The sequence below is a fragment of the Cyprinus carpio genome, chromosome A10 (genome assembly GCF_018340385.1).
Source record: "Cyprinus carpio isolate SPL01 chromosome A10, ASM1834038v1, whole genome shotgun sequence".
Taxonomy (NCBI): domain Eukaryota; kingdom Metazoa; phylum Chordata; class Actinopteri; order Cypriniformes; family Cyprinidae; genus Cyprinus; species Cyprinus carpio.
This window is the reverse complement of record NC_056581.1, coordinates 8,649,942-8,666,063: the sequence shown is the minus strand read 5'-3', so window position 1 is coordinate 8,666,063 and position 16,122 is coordinate 8,649,942.

Below are 16,122 nucleotides of genomic sequence, written 5' to 3'. Positions count from 1 at the left end.
GAGGTGTTTGGCACCAGGCCACACAGAATCGAGCATGTGAGTACTAGCACCTCGGACGCTGACCCATTCAGAAGCAGACAGGAAAGTGACGAGGCTGTGAAAGGCACAGGAACAGGTGTCCTCTGATGGAGCACTCCACAGCAATGTCATATGTTTCTACATGGCCAGTTAAAGAGACAAGGTGCCCCTCATGTCCTTCACTAACTCCATTTTAATTGCCTGGGAAGTTGAATGTGGAGGATAAACAAAAGCTTATCTGAGAGGACAGAACACAGGAAAGTCAGACATGTCAGACTTTCTTTTTGCCCCTGAAAGTGTAAAATATTTCACATGTCTTTGAGACAAAAAGCACAGGACAGTTACTTATAGCATTTTACAGGAATAGTTTATCTTCCTGTCTCTCCTATTCTCCTCCATGACATCACGGGTGATAGATTTCCTTCACTCTGGTTTCCGGGAGCATTTTAAACCTAAAAATATGTTCTCTTCATCATGACTTATTAAATTCAATTTATTCTCTTTTGATGTGGGTTAAGCTTGTAATCAAGGCTAACCTCAGTCATCTTGTTTCCTTGATTAAATTTGTATGGTAGTATAAATTATGCAATCCAATGCATAATGCATCATTTAAATGCATGTTTTTTTTTAATTATTATTTTCTTTTGATCAGCCTTTAAAAAAAAACAAAAAACAAAGCTTCTAACTTTGTAACCCAGCATTTGTTCCGTTTTTTTTTTTTTTTTTTTTTTTTTTGCATGTGTACATATCGGACTTCTTCCCGGGACAAATTCCAAAAAGTAATTTCAGATTACATTAATTATTTAGAATTAACTATTTTTTAAGCAGCAACTAATTTGACGTTCATTCATGTCATAAAGAATTATTCACTTTATATCTGTTGTGCTACATGTGATTATGGCTAAATTTATTAGCTTTCAGGTCAGCTATATGCTACATTTGTACTTTTAGCTTTAGCATCCAGGAGAACAGAGCAGAAATATTGATGACTCATCCTGCACTGCACAATTTTTTGTCGTCCAATCAGATGCCTTCTATAATGAAAATGTCTCACCCACTAGAAAGTAGCAAATCAACTTATGTTTTTATTTTTATTTTTTATTTTTTTTAAAGCTGAGCCAACTGTTGAATTAAATGGATAGTTCACCCAAAAATGAAAATACTGTCATCATTTTGCTACTCCTTCCAAGTCTGTATGACGTTCTTTCCTCTGCAGAGCATACACACACACACACACACACACACACACACACCACACACACACATCAGATACGTTTCTTAAAATATCTAAACGCAGTGCTGTTACGCATTCTAGCGGATCACAGTTTCAGAACAGTTTGCAAAAATGAATAGTGCACTTGTAATAGAATATAGCAATAGTAAAGCATACACAATTAAAAATAAGAGTCCAAGTGTATTGTTAGGTCTATAAATGGTTACATGATTATTAAATACTGAAACAGAAATATGTATAAAAAAAAATTATATAAATAAAGAAAAAAGAAAAATGTGTTCTTTTTGCACACCTATATTATCCACAATGATATTAACATGCAGAAGGTATAGTGATGTTCAGGTAATTCATAAGCTTCAAATTTCAAATGTTTTAATAAAGTAGTGAAATCCCTCTTGAATCTCTCAAAATGAGATGTAAGGTATTCTCAACATAATTTAATCTGAAGGGACCTGTAAGAAAACTTAATGAGACTGAATTACTCTAGATAACAACTAAACTTTCACACTACTTCTTTCATAATGCACAAACCCTGAAAGCATCTTTATGATTTCTTCCCACACCTTTAAAGGTCAAAGACTTCATATAAGCCTTAGCACATCAAAACGAATCACAAAGATGTAGTTTCACATTCAGCATCTGAACTTTTTAAAAATATTTATATTTCATCACACAAACCGATTTCCTGTGCCATTTGTGGAAAGCAAGCGTGCTGGCTGACAGAGCTGTTTGTATGGATGACGTGTTGGAGCGGAGCAGAAACATGGACAGGCAGCTTGACATTTGTTGCTTGTGAGGAAGCAGTGGTGTGCTGGCCACTCTATGGGCCAGGCCTGGTGGGAGACTAAGCCCTCATGCTGCTCCACTCACCCCCTGCTGCGCCTCCTCCACGAGCCCCTCCATCTGGAGGACCAGAGGGCCTCTGCTGTCTCCTCCCAATGCGGACTCACGCTGGCCGTCGGTTGGGTGTTTCATTGGGGATTAATTAGGCACAGGCAGGCTTGCTGGAAGCGGGCCACAAATAATCAGTTTGGTTTTATTTTGCGCAAGTTCTCTGTTGCCACTGAGAAATTTGGCGGCAAAGTGTTGTGATGTTTGTTTTACAAAGTTAGCTGAAATATGGTGTCATAAATCTGCTCAAATAGTTCAGACTACCCAAAGTGATGGGTTGATTTCAAAATTAAACCAATGGTTGGTGAAGCAGCTAGATTAAAAGGTCTTGTACTTTGTCAAATCTCGTTTTGTAATATGATTCCTTTTCCATGGCCTAATGGGAGTAAAGTGTGCATTGAATGTACACTTCAGAATGTTGGGTGAAACAATACGTCATCTGGGTATTTTACAACCCAGCTTATTGGAAATACATGGCTCTGGAAATACATTGGAAATACATTTCTGCAAAACCTGAAATATGTTGCTCTGGGTACATTGCACTGTACTTTTCAGACGACAAGTCCACAAGAGATGCTAGCAGCTGTATCTTTTTTTTTTCTTCATTGCAGATGCGGATATATTAATCAGTACAGTGGTATGAAAAAACAGGCATGTGGATACAAAATAGTTACAAAATAATATTGCGGTGTTTGTATAGCACATTTCATGGCAGTTTTAAAAATGAAATGTCTAGTGTCTGGTACTAAGCAACATTTCCAAAACAGTTAAACATGACTGTGGTGTATTAAGTTGTATGTTTTACATATCGTAGCAGCTCAGAAATGAAACGCCTGGTGAGTGGAACTAAAAGGTTAGTGCTTAACTAAGTAACATATTTTTTCCACTTTTAATCAATTAAATGAAAAAAAAAAAAATGAATACTGTAATACAGTATATACACAACATGGTTATATTGATATTCTGACCTTATGAAAATCACGAGACCAGAACATTGACTAAATGTTTACTAAATTGTTCTTTACTTGATGATACATGATAACTGTCAGGGAGTCGTCACCATCACAGCCACCTCAATCATCACTGCAACCTGGTCCCAATCGTTCCTCCTGTGTTTCCCCATTGTAGTCCTCCCTGTCTCCGGATTCCAATATCAGTCTCCACCCATTCAGTCACCCACTCATCTGCCAGTTTTACCCAGTTGGACTAGTTACTATCACCTTCCCTTTTCTCACCATTCAATACTGTTCAATAAACCCTGTTCCTCCATTTACCATCCATCTGTCCCTTGATTTGTGACAGAAGACCGGACCTTTGCAGACACCTATGGATAACCGGTCTCCCGCTCCTGCGTACCTTCTGCAGGAGCTGGTCAACACTCTTCAGGCTTCACTCACGCAGCAGCACCCACTCCTCAATCTGCCTCTGCCAGTCCTATGTGGGGGAACCAGCTGGATATGGCAGCTTCCTCCTCCAAGTGGCTCTATACATTAAGGCCAACCACATTGCCCAGCACCTAGCCGCCTGCCACACCACCGAAGCCGCCCATCAGTTTGTCTCCATGCAAGTGGACTATACTCGGCTTTCTCCTGAAGAACGTAATCACAGGCTTGCGGCTGGACTCTGCCTATGCTGTGCCGCTGCCGATCATAGCATCGGAGCCCGCCCTCTCAAACCCCCATGTCCTGCGGGGAGTACCATTCAACATGACCCTGTAATCTCCTCACTTTCCACTATTTCAGTCCAACTATTCACTCCTGCATGTTCTATTACAGTCTCAGGCCTGGTTGACTCGGGCTCTTCGGGTAACTTCATCTCTCAAGGCCTCCTAAACCATCTTCAGTTGCCTCGCCGCCGTCATGCCCAGGAGCTCCGAGTCGAGACTATCCAGGGAAAGCCGCTAGGACGTGGGCATGTGAGATTCCAGGCTCCTCCTATGAAACTCAAGATCGGACTCTTTCACGAAGAGGAGATAAATTTCCTGGTACTGGAGGGACCAACTGTGGATGTTCTCCTGGGACGCCCCTGGCTCATCCAACACTCTCCGGAAATCAGATGGGACTCATGTGAGGTAATTCGCTGGAGCGAATTCTGTCAGCAACACTGTCTCACTGCACTTCAACGTCCACTGCACCGCTCCCAGGTCTGCCAGGTCACTTCCACGTGCATTGAGAGTCCTGAGTCTAGTGTCACACCCTCCATCCCATCTGATTATGTGGCATTCCAGGATGTCTTCAGCAAGCAGACAGCCACACTTTTACCACCTCATCAGCCATGGGACTGTGCGATTGATCTGCTGTCTGAAGCTAAACTCCCCAAGGGGTGAGTATACCCCGTCCATCCCGGAGCGCAAGGCTATGGAGGAGTACATCCAGGAGGCTCTCAACCAGGGATTCATCCGGCCGTCCAGTTCACCAGCAGTCTCAAGCTTCTTCTTTGTGGGCAAGAAGGACGGGGGCTTGCAGCCCTGTATTGACTACTGAGCACTGAATTCCCAGACAGTCAAGCTCCCATATCCACTTCCCCTGGTTCCAACCGCTCTCAAGGAACTCCGTGGGGCCCACATCTTCTCCAAGCTGGACCTGCGGAGTGCATACAACCTCGTTCGGATCCGGGAAGGCGATGAATGGAAGATGGCCTTCATTATCCCGTCTGGCCACTACGAATATCTTGTCATGCCGTATGGCCTTGCCAATGCCCCATCCGTCTTCCAGGGCTTTATGAATGAGGTGTTCTGTGAGTTCCTCCACAAATCTGTGATCGTTTACATCGACGATATCCTCATCTACTCCAGGAACCTGGCCGAACATCACCACCATGTGAAGCAGGTCCTCCAGAAACTCTGCCAACATCACTTGTACCTCAAGCTAGAGAAGTGCGAGTCTGTCCTCTGGATACCATCCCCAGATGAACGGCCAGACTGAGCCGAAGATCCAGGAACTCAGACACTACCTACGGGCTGAAGAGCAGCCAAGAAGCACAGCTGGAACCGCTTCCTCCCTTGGCCCGAGTATGCACAAAACTTCCTCCGACAGAGCACCACCAGCCTCACGCCCTTCCAGTGCATACTCGGCTATCAACCTCTACTTTTCCCGTGGTCAGGAGAACCATCAGAAGTTCCAGCTGTGGAGGTACTGGTTCTGGGCAAGCGAGGGAGTGTGGGACTCAGCCCATGTCCACCTCCAGCGGGCAGTACGGAGACACAGGGCCTTCGCCGATGCCCAATGTGCCTCCACTCCCATTTATCACCCAGGAGACAAGGTATGGCTATCCACCTGGGATCTGCATCTCCGTCTGCCTAGTAGGAAGCTGAGCCCTGCTACATTAGTCCGTTCACGATTGAGAGGCAGATCAACAAGGTCACATATCAACTACAACTGCCACCCAGGTACCGAATTCACCCTTCTTTCCACGTCTCACTATTAAAACCTTTCTCTCCTTCCACTCCAGACACCTGTGCACCCGAGGAACCCCCTCCTCCGGAGATACTGGACCAACCCTCCGTTTACCAAGTCAAGGACATCTTGGACTCACGGCGACGGGGTGGCCGGCTCGAATACCTAGTCGACTGGGAAGGATATGGACACGAAGAATGTTCCGTGGTGGCCCGGGATGACATTCTTGATCCCATGCTGCTGGAAGAGTTTCATCGCATCCATCCTAATTGTCCTGCACCCAGTGGCCGAGGCCGCCCCCGTTGTGACATCCGGGTGTCAGGAGCCGCCCCTGGAGGAGGGGGTAGCGTCAGGGAGTCGTCACCATCACAGATACCTCCATCATCACCGCCACCTGGTCCCAATTACTCCCAATCCCAATCGCCGGAGTACTGATCACCTGCACCTGCACGCACTTATCATACTCCGTATAAAGGCACTCTCACTTCAGGGTGCAGCGTCCGGCATTCGGTCTACAGTTCACCACACTAAACAGTACCCAGACTCTCTATTCGCTAACCTGTGTCTACTCTATTTCCAGAACCTCTGACGTTCCTCCTGTGTTTCCCCATTGTATTCCTCCCTGTCTCTGGATTCAAGTATCAGTCTCCAGCCATTCAGTCACCCACTCATCTGCCAGTTTTACCCAGTTGTACTAGTTACAATCACCTTCCCTTTTCTCGCCATTCAATACTGTTCAATAAACCCTGTTCCTCCATTTACCATCCATCTGTGCCTTGATTTGTGACAATAACATATGCATTTGTTGAAAATGCATCTTGAAACATAAGGAAGGAACTGCATTCCCACGCAGTAATCAAAGGTGGTAAGACCAAAATTTGTGCATTTGTGGGGGTGCTTATATACATGTGATCCAAAAAGCATTTGGCCAAATAAGCCACACTTAAAAATATACAAATGCCATTGCATTATATAAAATGAAAACATATTTTAGAAGCAAAATATTTCACACAAAAAGAAATGAGAGGTTGCTAAAAATAAAGATGTATTTGGACATTTTCCCCTTGCCAAGAGTGAACTTGAGGAGAAATGACTTCATACATCTACTAAAATCACTTTTACACCATAAAGTTATAAGTTATGTAAGTTATAATTAAAAATCACTCAAAAAGTGAAGCTAGGTCTGAGAAAAAGCAATATTTGCTTGCAGATTTAGATTGGTAGATTTTTTTGTTTTGAATTGAAATTGAATTCAGGCATTTTTAAGTGTGGCTTAGGTGGCCAAATAGTTTTTTGGGTGTGTGTATATGTGTGTCATTGTGTTGTCATAGATTTGCCCACAGACAGTAGAAGATGGTGGTCATTTTGGCAGAGGGAGGGGAGCGGCAGACTCGTTTGGCAGAGGAGTCAAGAGCATCGAGAAAAATTACAGATGGCTTGATATGTTAGGGGAATTCATCTGCAAGTGGTTCAGGGGAGGTCCAACAGAGGCACACGTGGAGTGTGTGTGGGGGGGTGGAAAAAGAGGAAAGTAAAGTAAAAGAGGCATAGAAAGACACAGAACAAGGGAGACTGAAAAGATGTGAAGTGAAGTGGACCAAGAAGAACTTGCCTCAGGATATTTCAGTCAGAACTGAATAACGAGGATAGTCACCAAGGGGCTGCCAGGGAAGAGAGAGAGAGAAAAAAAAAGGCACATGGTGGGAGTGAGGCGTCACAATATTCATTCATTTACCTATAGCTAGCCTGTTTCTACACAGAGAGGGATCTTACTATGAGTCTCATCAGTGACATACTGCAAATCTTGAATCATGAGGCAAGGCCCCGCCCACAAATGGTGACATCATGCTTAAGTCAAGTAAACACTGCACCATTGCATAAGCTATGTGATAATCAAAATTTGAGCATGTCATAATTCCTAAGTGAATAAACAAAAACATTATAATTTCTATATCATCAAATATATATAATGGTTGTATAAATATACACTGAAAAATAGCTTTAAAGTTGTAAATAATACAGTTAATAAGAAAAATCTTTATATTTCAAAGTTTCAAGTTTAATTCAATATGTTAGTTGCCATTTTTATGAAATTATTTGTGAAATTACCTAGCAATTTCTGAAAACTTTTTTTTTACTGAAAAATTTTTTTTTTCCACAAATTGACAAATTAAATGGCTTATTAAAAAAGGTGGTAAAAATACTTTATTTGTTCAGAAATACACTAAATACAGTAACATTGTGAAATAATATTGCATTTTAAAGTACATATAAACATAGTTTATCCCAAACTTTTAAATGCAGTGTATCCGTGTCTTCTGAATGAAAACGCATACAGGTTATATGGACAAAAAAGTGTGTACTCATAGTTAGTGAGATCCAGTGTCACACATTTCCATATAGAACATGAATTTTTGAGTATGGAACATTCTCTGTTGAGTATACAGCGGCAGACATAATGGCAGTCCCTTGATCAGACGTGTTTTACCTAACCACACACTGTTCTGTGAACTCATTCCATATGTGATACATTTTATATGCAAATAACTGTATTATGCTAGATTGCCTGAGGCCCAATGCAAAAACACACATTAGTCTAATGAGACATCATGGTTACGCAGCAGGTGGTAGTAGTACAGACACTGGAGCTCAGATCAAAGAAGGACTGGGGAGGTCAGACAACTGGAGATGGAGAGAGAGAGATCTCTTTGCTGGAATGGTGACGCCAACATCCAAGGGTCAGGACTGAGGGCTAATGATGCTACTCATATGAAAACTAAGAGTGACTGAAGCAATCCTTTTTTTAATAATAATATATTTCTGAGATACACTACTATTCAAAGGTTTGGGGGTAAAAACTTATTCAGCGAGAATGCATTTAATAAATCAAAAGGGACAATAAAGACATTTATAATGTTACAAAATATATTTGTTTCAAATAAATGCTGTTCAGTGGGGGTGGGGGGGTATCATGTTTCCACAAAAATATTAAGCATTGCTACTGTTTTCAACATCGATAATAATAGGAAATGTTTCTTAAACAGCACATAATATGTTATGTAATATGTAAGATATTATGACTGCTTAAATAACTCATTTTAATGGGCATTTGACCAGCATGCTTGAGTATCTCATTCCATCAGTGAATACATTTGAGATTTGTTGTCAGTTCCTGCTCTGAATTGGATATTATAATCACTTCATAAGTTGACTGGAGTAAAATATCAGTCTAACCCTGTCCCTAGAGTACAGTCCAAAACATCTGTCAGAATGAATCACTCTTAGGAAAATTCTGCCTTCTGCGCCGTTGCAATCTTATTTAATTATTGGCTGAAACATGAGAAACAGGATGTGACAACACGCAAATTGGCTCGCTTGACTGGCCAGCCACCAGTGTTTCATCCAATCTCAAAAGAGGCTCCAATTTCAACTATACAGAGCCCCAGTAATAAATAGGTAATTTATTTAATTATGTTTATATTTGTTATAAGTCCCATTACAACAGCTACACTTTCCGGATTAATTATGATTGCATCGTTTATTGATCATATTACCATGGCTAGTGAGTGTTTCTCCTCTGTAAGTGCAAATTTCAGTAGGGGTCACTGAATATGATCTTTCCAAGCCAGTATACTTGACAGAGACCATCTGAAAGACTTCATGGTTTAAATTAAAAATTTGCTGAAAATGTACTCACCCTCAGGCCATCTGAGATGTAGATGAGTCTGTTTCTTCATTGGAACAGATTTTGAGAAATTAAGTAGCACATCACTTGCTCACCAATGAATGCTCTGCAGTGAATGGGTGTCGTCAGAATGAGACTCCAAACAGCTGATAAAACATCGATAATCCAAATGACTCCAGCCCAATAATTAATGCCTTGTGAAGTGAAATGCTGCTAAGCTGGGAAGCGTTTCCCAAAAGCAACTATGGTTGCAAGTTCCATCATTACCAGTAGAGTTCAATGGAACTAATGACCATAGTTAGCTAACAATGCTTTTTGGAAACGCACCCCTGTTAAGTGATTTTCCATGTAAAACACACTAATGTTTCGCTAAGTGGTTGACAGTGGATGTCTTTATGTTATGCTGGTCCCTATATAGCTCATATTGCCCCTTCAATGTAAGTCTATAGTATTTTTGCAAGGTATTTTTATTGTCTGACAGGTGAAAATCACACTTAAGATGGCTTATAAAGTATGAGCAATAATAATAGTGATGCTTGCTAACAAAGTATCGCTAATAAACAGTAATTTCATAAAATATACAGCTCTCAGCTTCTTGGAGAGAATGACTCACACTGAAAACAGTGAATTACACAGTCCAATTTGAATATTGAAAATTCAGTGTTTGTAATCCATTTTGCTGATTATGTATGAGTGCTTGATCATTTATGAGCTTGACAGCTCTTGTCCCAGTCACTGTAAGGACTTTTTTTTTAAATGCTGGGTGTGAAATGACTACTTTAAGTCATCTGTGGTACTGAGCACAGTTAGACCATTAATAATTTGAGTAAACATGTCTAATCATGTTTTACAGGATGAGAACGTTTGAATGAGAACAAAGCTGTCGGCTCAGGCACACTGCGACCCAGAAGAAACCTTGCATCCTGTGTTCTAGCTTCTTCCCCAACTGCACTATCTGTAATAAAGAGCTGACATGAGTGAGATGGCGACTAGAGGGAAATCTCTCAGGACTGATCTTGGCACACAACATATGCAAACAGTAAATGGCCAAAAAGGACCTAAGGAAAAGGTCTGCTATCTAGGCTTTAAAAATGTGTACTGTTGTTGGTACCGATAGCCTTGGGGGCCACCGCCGATGCGCTATGGGCCACCCAAATTCGAATCCCGGCTTGAGGACCTTTCCTGATCCTGCTCCCCCATCTATATATATATATATATATATATATATATATATATATATATATATATATATATATATATATATATATATAGATATATATATATATCTATCTTAAAAAAAATTATACTGTTGTGTTCAAATTGTAAGGGTTTTAAAATAATAAGGGGGCCACACAAACAGGCCAAATATATTGATCGTAAATAAAAAAATAAATAAAATTATAACAATTAAATAAATTATATAACAAGTAAAATTAAAATTATTTATTCAAGACACTGGATTTTTAATGATTTTTCGGGATGAGAGGAAAAATAAAGCTAGCAATTAAATTAATTACTGAAGGAAAAAAAAAAAACACACAAACTAAGTAGGATCGTGAGAAAGAGAGGCCAGCATTGATTTTCCATGTCCCTCAGTTTCCCTCTGGCGTGTATCACACTCTTGGAGCTTCAGGCACAAAAAAACAAACCCAGAGCCCAAAGGATAAAGGCAGGGAAGATTGGTTCTTGGTCAGGCATGGAACAAACTGCCGTGATGTGGAAACAGAGAAAAGGAAAAGGAGAAATGAGTGATAGAAAGACAGAGAGCGAAACAGAATACCTGCTGGGCTCCGGTTTTCAATTACTCTTTATAAGATTTAAATTTAATAAGGATAATTGGCCACTATAATTAGTTAAAATGCTTTTAGTGACAACTCACAGCTGCTAACTTGTCGAAACATCCACATTCAATGTGCTTTTTTATTAAGTTGTTCTCGTTGCTGCTAGGATTTTTTTTTTTCTCAATATCTCAGTAATTCCCAGAGAGAAATAAACAGTCTACTGTGTTATGGGAGGTATTTTGCACTTTCATTAGAGCAAGTCACCGTATCTACTAGTGATTATGCTATAATATACTATTTTATAATAATATTATTGTTGAATGCAAGTAAAGTACCAGTTGAATTTTATTTGAATAGAAATTTTAACCAACCTTACCTGGACATCATTTCCAAAATTTAGTGAGTTGTCTTGCTGACTACATAGGCAGCTTGCAGTCAGTGTTGTAATTGTTTGGTCTGTCCCAATAATTAATATATCAACTTATCACACAATATATGTACATCTCAATCATTTTTGGTGAAATATATATTGCCCATTATATTTACATAAAAATTAATGTCACCATGTTTTTTGCATTCCACTTGCGCCTGAGTCTTTTGCAGCTTCTAGTAAATAATGTGGTGTAGTTGGTGCTAGTTCAAATGTAAAAAATGTTTCTACATAAAAGTTTATTCTGCAGATATGGCCTTGTTTAGGTATCTGTGGCTTTCTGCATACGGACATCTGACTGCTAAGTAGGGATTGTGTTTTTCTGCAATACAGTGCACCCTTAATTTACAGAGAAAAGAAGGTCTGAGAAAAATCTGTAGATGGAAAAATCTCAAAAAGTGAATTTTTTTTTCTACTTTTTACTTTGCACTTTTTGTTAGAAAATGTTTATTTACTATTTATTCAAGTTTTTAAGGTATCTAATATATTGATACTTAATTTCCATGATCTAAATATTCTTAAGAATTAAAAGTTTGTTGTCATTTGAAAGTGTGTTGGCCTTCTTGCATTATTATGCTTTTATAATATGATTATATATTTAGTGGCATAAAATGGTCTTAAAATGAAAATAATATTGTTTATCTCAATTATTTCTGGGGCAATACATCGCACAACAAAAAAAGTGACAGGCCTAGTAATTGTTGACTAAAAATAAAACTATTTAAAAAATGTTTTTGGTAATTGAATTGAAATTTATATATACACAAACCCGATTCCAAAAAAGTTGGAACACTGTACAAATTGTGAGTAAAAAAGGAGTGGAATAATTTACAAATCTCACAGACTTATATTTTATTCACAATATAATATAGATAACATATCAAATGTTGAAAGTGAGACATTTTGAAATGTCATGCCAAATATTGGCTCATTTTGGATTTCATGAGAGCTACACATTCCAAAAAAGTTGGGACAGGTATGCAATAAGAGGCCGGAAAAGTTAAATGTTGTACATATAAGGAACAGCTGGAGGACCAAGATGGGCAGAGGATCACCAATTGCCCCAACACTGCGGGGAAAAATAGTGGAGCAATATCAGAAAGATATCATATAATCTTTCTCAGAGAAAAATTGCAAAGAGTTTGAAGTTATCATCATCTACAGTGCATAATATCATCCAAAGATTCAGAGAATCTGGAACAATCTCTGTGCGGAAGGGTCAAGGCCGGAAAACCATACTGGATGCCCGTGATCTTCGGGCCCTTAGACGGCACTGCATCACATACAGGAATGCTACTGTAATAGAAATCACAACATGGGCTCAGGAATACTTCCAGAAAACATTGTCGTTGAACACAATCCACCATGCCATTCGCCGTTGACGGCTAAAACTCTATAGGTCAAAAAAGAAGCCATATCTAAACATGATCCAGAAGCGCAGGCATTTTCTCTGGGCCAAGGCTCATTTAAAATGGACTGTGGCAAAGTGGAAAACTGTTCTGTGGTCAGACAAATCAAAATTTGAAGTTCTTTTGGAAAACTGGGACGCCATGTCATCCGGACTAAAGAGGACAAGGACAACCCAAGTTGTTATTAGCGCTCAGTTTAGAAGCCTGCATCTCTGATGGTATGGGGTTACATGAGTCCGTGTGGCATGGGCAGCTTACACATCTGGAAAGGCAGCATCAATACTGAAAGGTATATCCAAGTTCTAGAACAACATATGCTCCCATCCAGACGTTGTCTCTTTCAGGGAAGACCTTGCATTTTCTAACATGACAATGCCAGACCACATACTGCATCAGTTACAACATCATGGCTGTGTAGAAGAAGGATCAACATTTGGCGCATCATAAAGAGGAAGATGCGACAAAGAAGACCTAAGACAGTTGAGCAACTAGAAGCCTGTATTAGACAAGAATGGGACAACATTCTTATTCTTAAGCTTGAGCAACTTGTCTCCTCAGTCCCCAGACGTTTGCAGACTGTTATAAAAAGAAGAGGGGATGCCACACAGTGGTAAACATGGCCTTGTCCCAACTTTTTTGAGATTTGTTTATGCCATGAAATTTAAAATCAACTTATTTTTCCCTTAAAATGATACATTTTCTCAGTTTAAACATTTGATATGTCATCTATGTTGTTTTCTGAATAAAATATTGAATTTTGAAACTTCCACATCATTGGATTCTGTTTTAATTCACAATTTGTACAGTGTCCCAACTTTTTTGGAATTGGGTTTGTATATATATAATTTGTACAGTGTCCAAACTTTTTTGGAATTGGGTTTGTATATATTATATATATATATATATATATATATATATATATATATAAACATAAGATTAAAAGTGAAAAAGATGAAGTAATAAAATTACTAAAACTGAAATGAAAAAACAAAACAAACAAAATGAAAAAAACAAAATCATAAAAATGACAAGCACATAATATATATATATATATATTGTCTAACAAACTAATGTGTCTGCTGAAATGTGTTTTTGCTTTCTTTATATTAGCTGATGCAAACTCTTGTAAATGCAAATTTACCGTAAGGGTCAAAACAGTGTGTTTTTATCTGGCACTTCAAAGTGAGAAACACTGTGTTTGGCTTTGACTTATTTGGTTTCAGGGACCTCATTGTTAAATAAATAAATAAAGAAAGAAATAAAAAAATCTTTGACCAGTCCAGTGTCATGCTGAGTGCTACACTCTGAGTGAGATCTCTTTGATTTTGTGACACTTTTTACAGCAGAAACTAGAAAAAACTAGTTACTTCATTGGAAAGTTCTAGATAGATTGTGTAGGTATGAGTGTTTTTTTTTTTTTCAGTGCTTTCATTCTACAGTCCAGATCAGAGGTTCTCATACCCAAAAATGGGTCGCAGGACTGTTCTGATTGCAAACAGCAGTAAAAAACAATAGTGAATGCAAAAAAAATATAACACAACTAATCATATAACCACACAAAAATAGCAAGAAAAAATAGCAAGAAACTGTACCAACATGGACAGGTTGCGTGACATGCCCTAATCTTCAAAAACCATGAGTATTATGCAGAGTAAAAGACAATATGGTCCATTTACTTACAGTGACCATAAACATGGTTTGTGTCAACCACAAAGTGTTCTGTGTTGTAAATTATTGGTTCCCAAGACAATGAAATCCCTAAATTTCAAGATATTTAGTAACCAAACAATAAATAATTTTACACACACACACACACACACACACACACACACACACACACACGCACGCACACACACACACATATTTTTTATTTTATTTTATTTTTTATTTTTTTTGGTGCTGTGTTGGATTACCATTTGATGTCCAGTGTAAAATCTGGACTTTCTTTAATCAGTCTGAATACTGACAGATTTAGAAACATTAAACAACTGTAGCCCAAGGCATAACTTGGGAAATTTTCTGAAATCATCTTCAATAATTCAGACCACAGGGGAATATTTAATTAAGCATTCACATACAGTTTTAACATTGTCCACACGTACTTCTAAATTTAATTGGGGCTGAATTGACACATTAAATGTGAAATAGACCACAATCCCAAATACATAGCCAGCGGGTGTCAATAGCACCCCAGTTAGGAATGTTATACACTGTATAGATACAGCAACATCATAAAACACAAAGATATTTAAAGAAATGTGGAATGGACTCGGGTGTGATTTGATTGCTCTCAACTTAAACCCCACTGTGACTGCCGAGCAGCCTTATATGACCGTGGAACTGCAGGCTATATTTCATTTGATAGGATTACAGTGACAAATGTTAGCCTGCAGAGAATTGTGGCCACAATATCCTTGTGCTATTCTAACATTCAACAAAAGGGTTGGCCACTCCGAACAGTTCAAATCAATGTGGTTTTACCCCCCCTCCCATCAAACCGTATTGAACTGAATAATTGGTGACTCCAAACCTCCTTCCGACTGTCTCCCTCATCTTTTTCCGTCTCAACAACGTCAGTCTCACCAATGTCAGCTTTCAGTCTTTTTTTGTTGTGTCCTAATCCTCTCTTTGTGACCGTTATCATGTTTGTATTTCCGATATATTAGGAAGAATCTCTGCTGTCTTGGAGGATTGATGCTTCAATTGTTATCCTCAAGCCTTGTTTACAGCGAGTCTAAATGTGTAAAATGAATTCCTGTCGAAAACAGAGTAAGAGGAAAGAAAGAAGGCAAATTCCAGGTAAGCTATTGAAGACGCTTAAGTTGAAGCTTGTGTTTTCCTCTGAGCAGTGGCTTGAAAAAATCCATCCATGCTCCAGTATGTATGTTCAGTTATAAACTGTATACATTCTTTCTGACCTAGATATATAAGTTTGTTTGAAAGACCATAAAGTGAGTGAGTCACTGAATCAAATTCTCAAACAATTTGTTCAAGAACACTGATTCATTCAGGAATCAAGCCCTTGGTGCATTCTATTCAACTGTAAGTGGGAGAGCAAGATATAGGGCATAGAAAATGTCAGGGGGACAAGACATGTCTTACGTTATACACGCTATCAATTCTTGCACATGCGTTTTATAAATGAGACATTCTTCCAATCCATTGTGTAATGTGCAAACCACAGCAACTTCAGGATATCCCCCCCCCCCAAAAAAAAAACAGTCACTAAACAGTGTGAAAGGAACAGTGATCCGACAACTTTAAAAGCCGTGTAGTGTC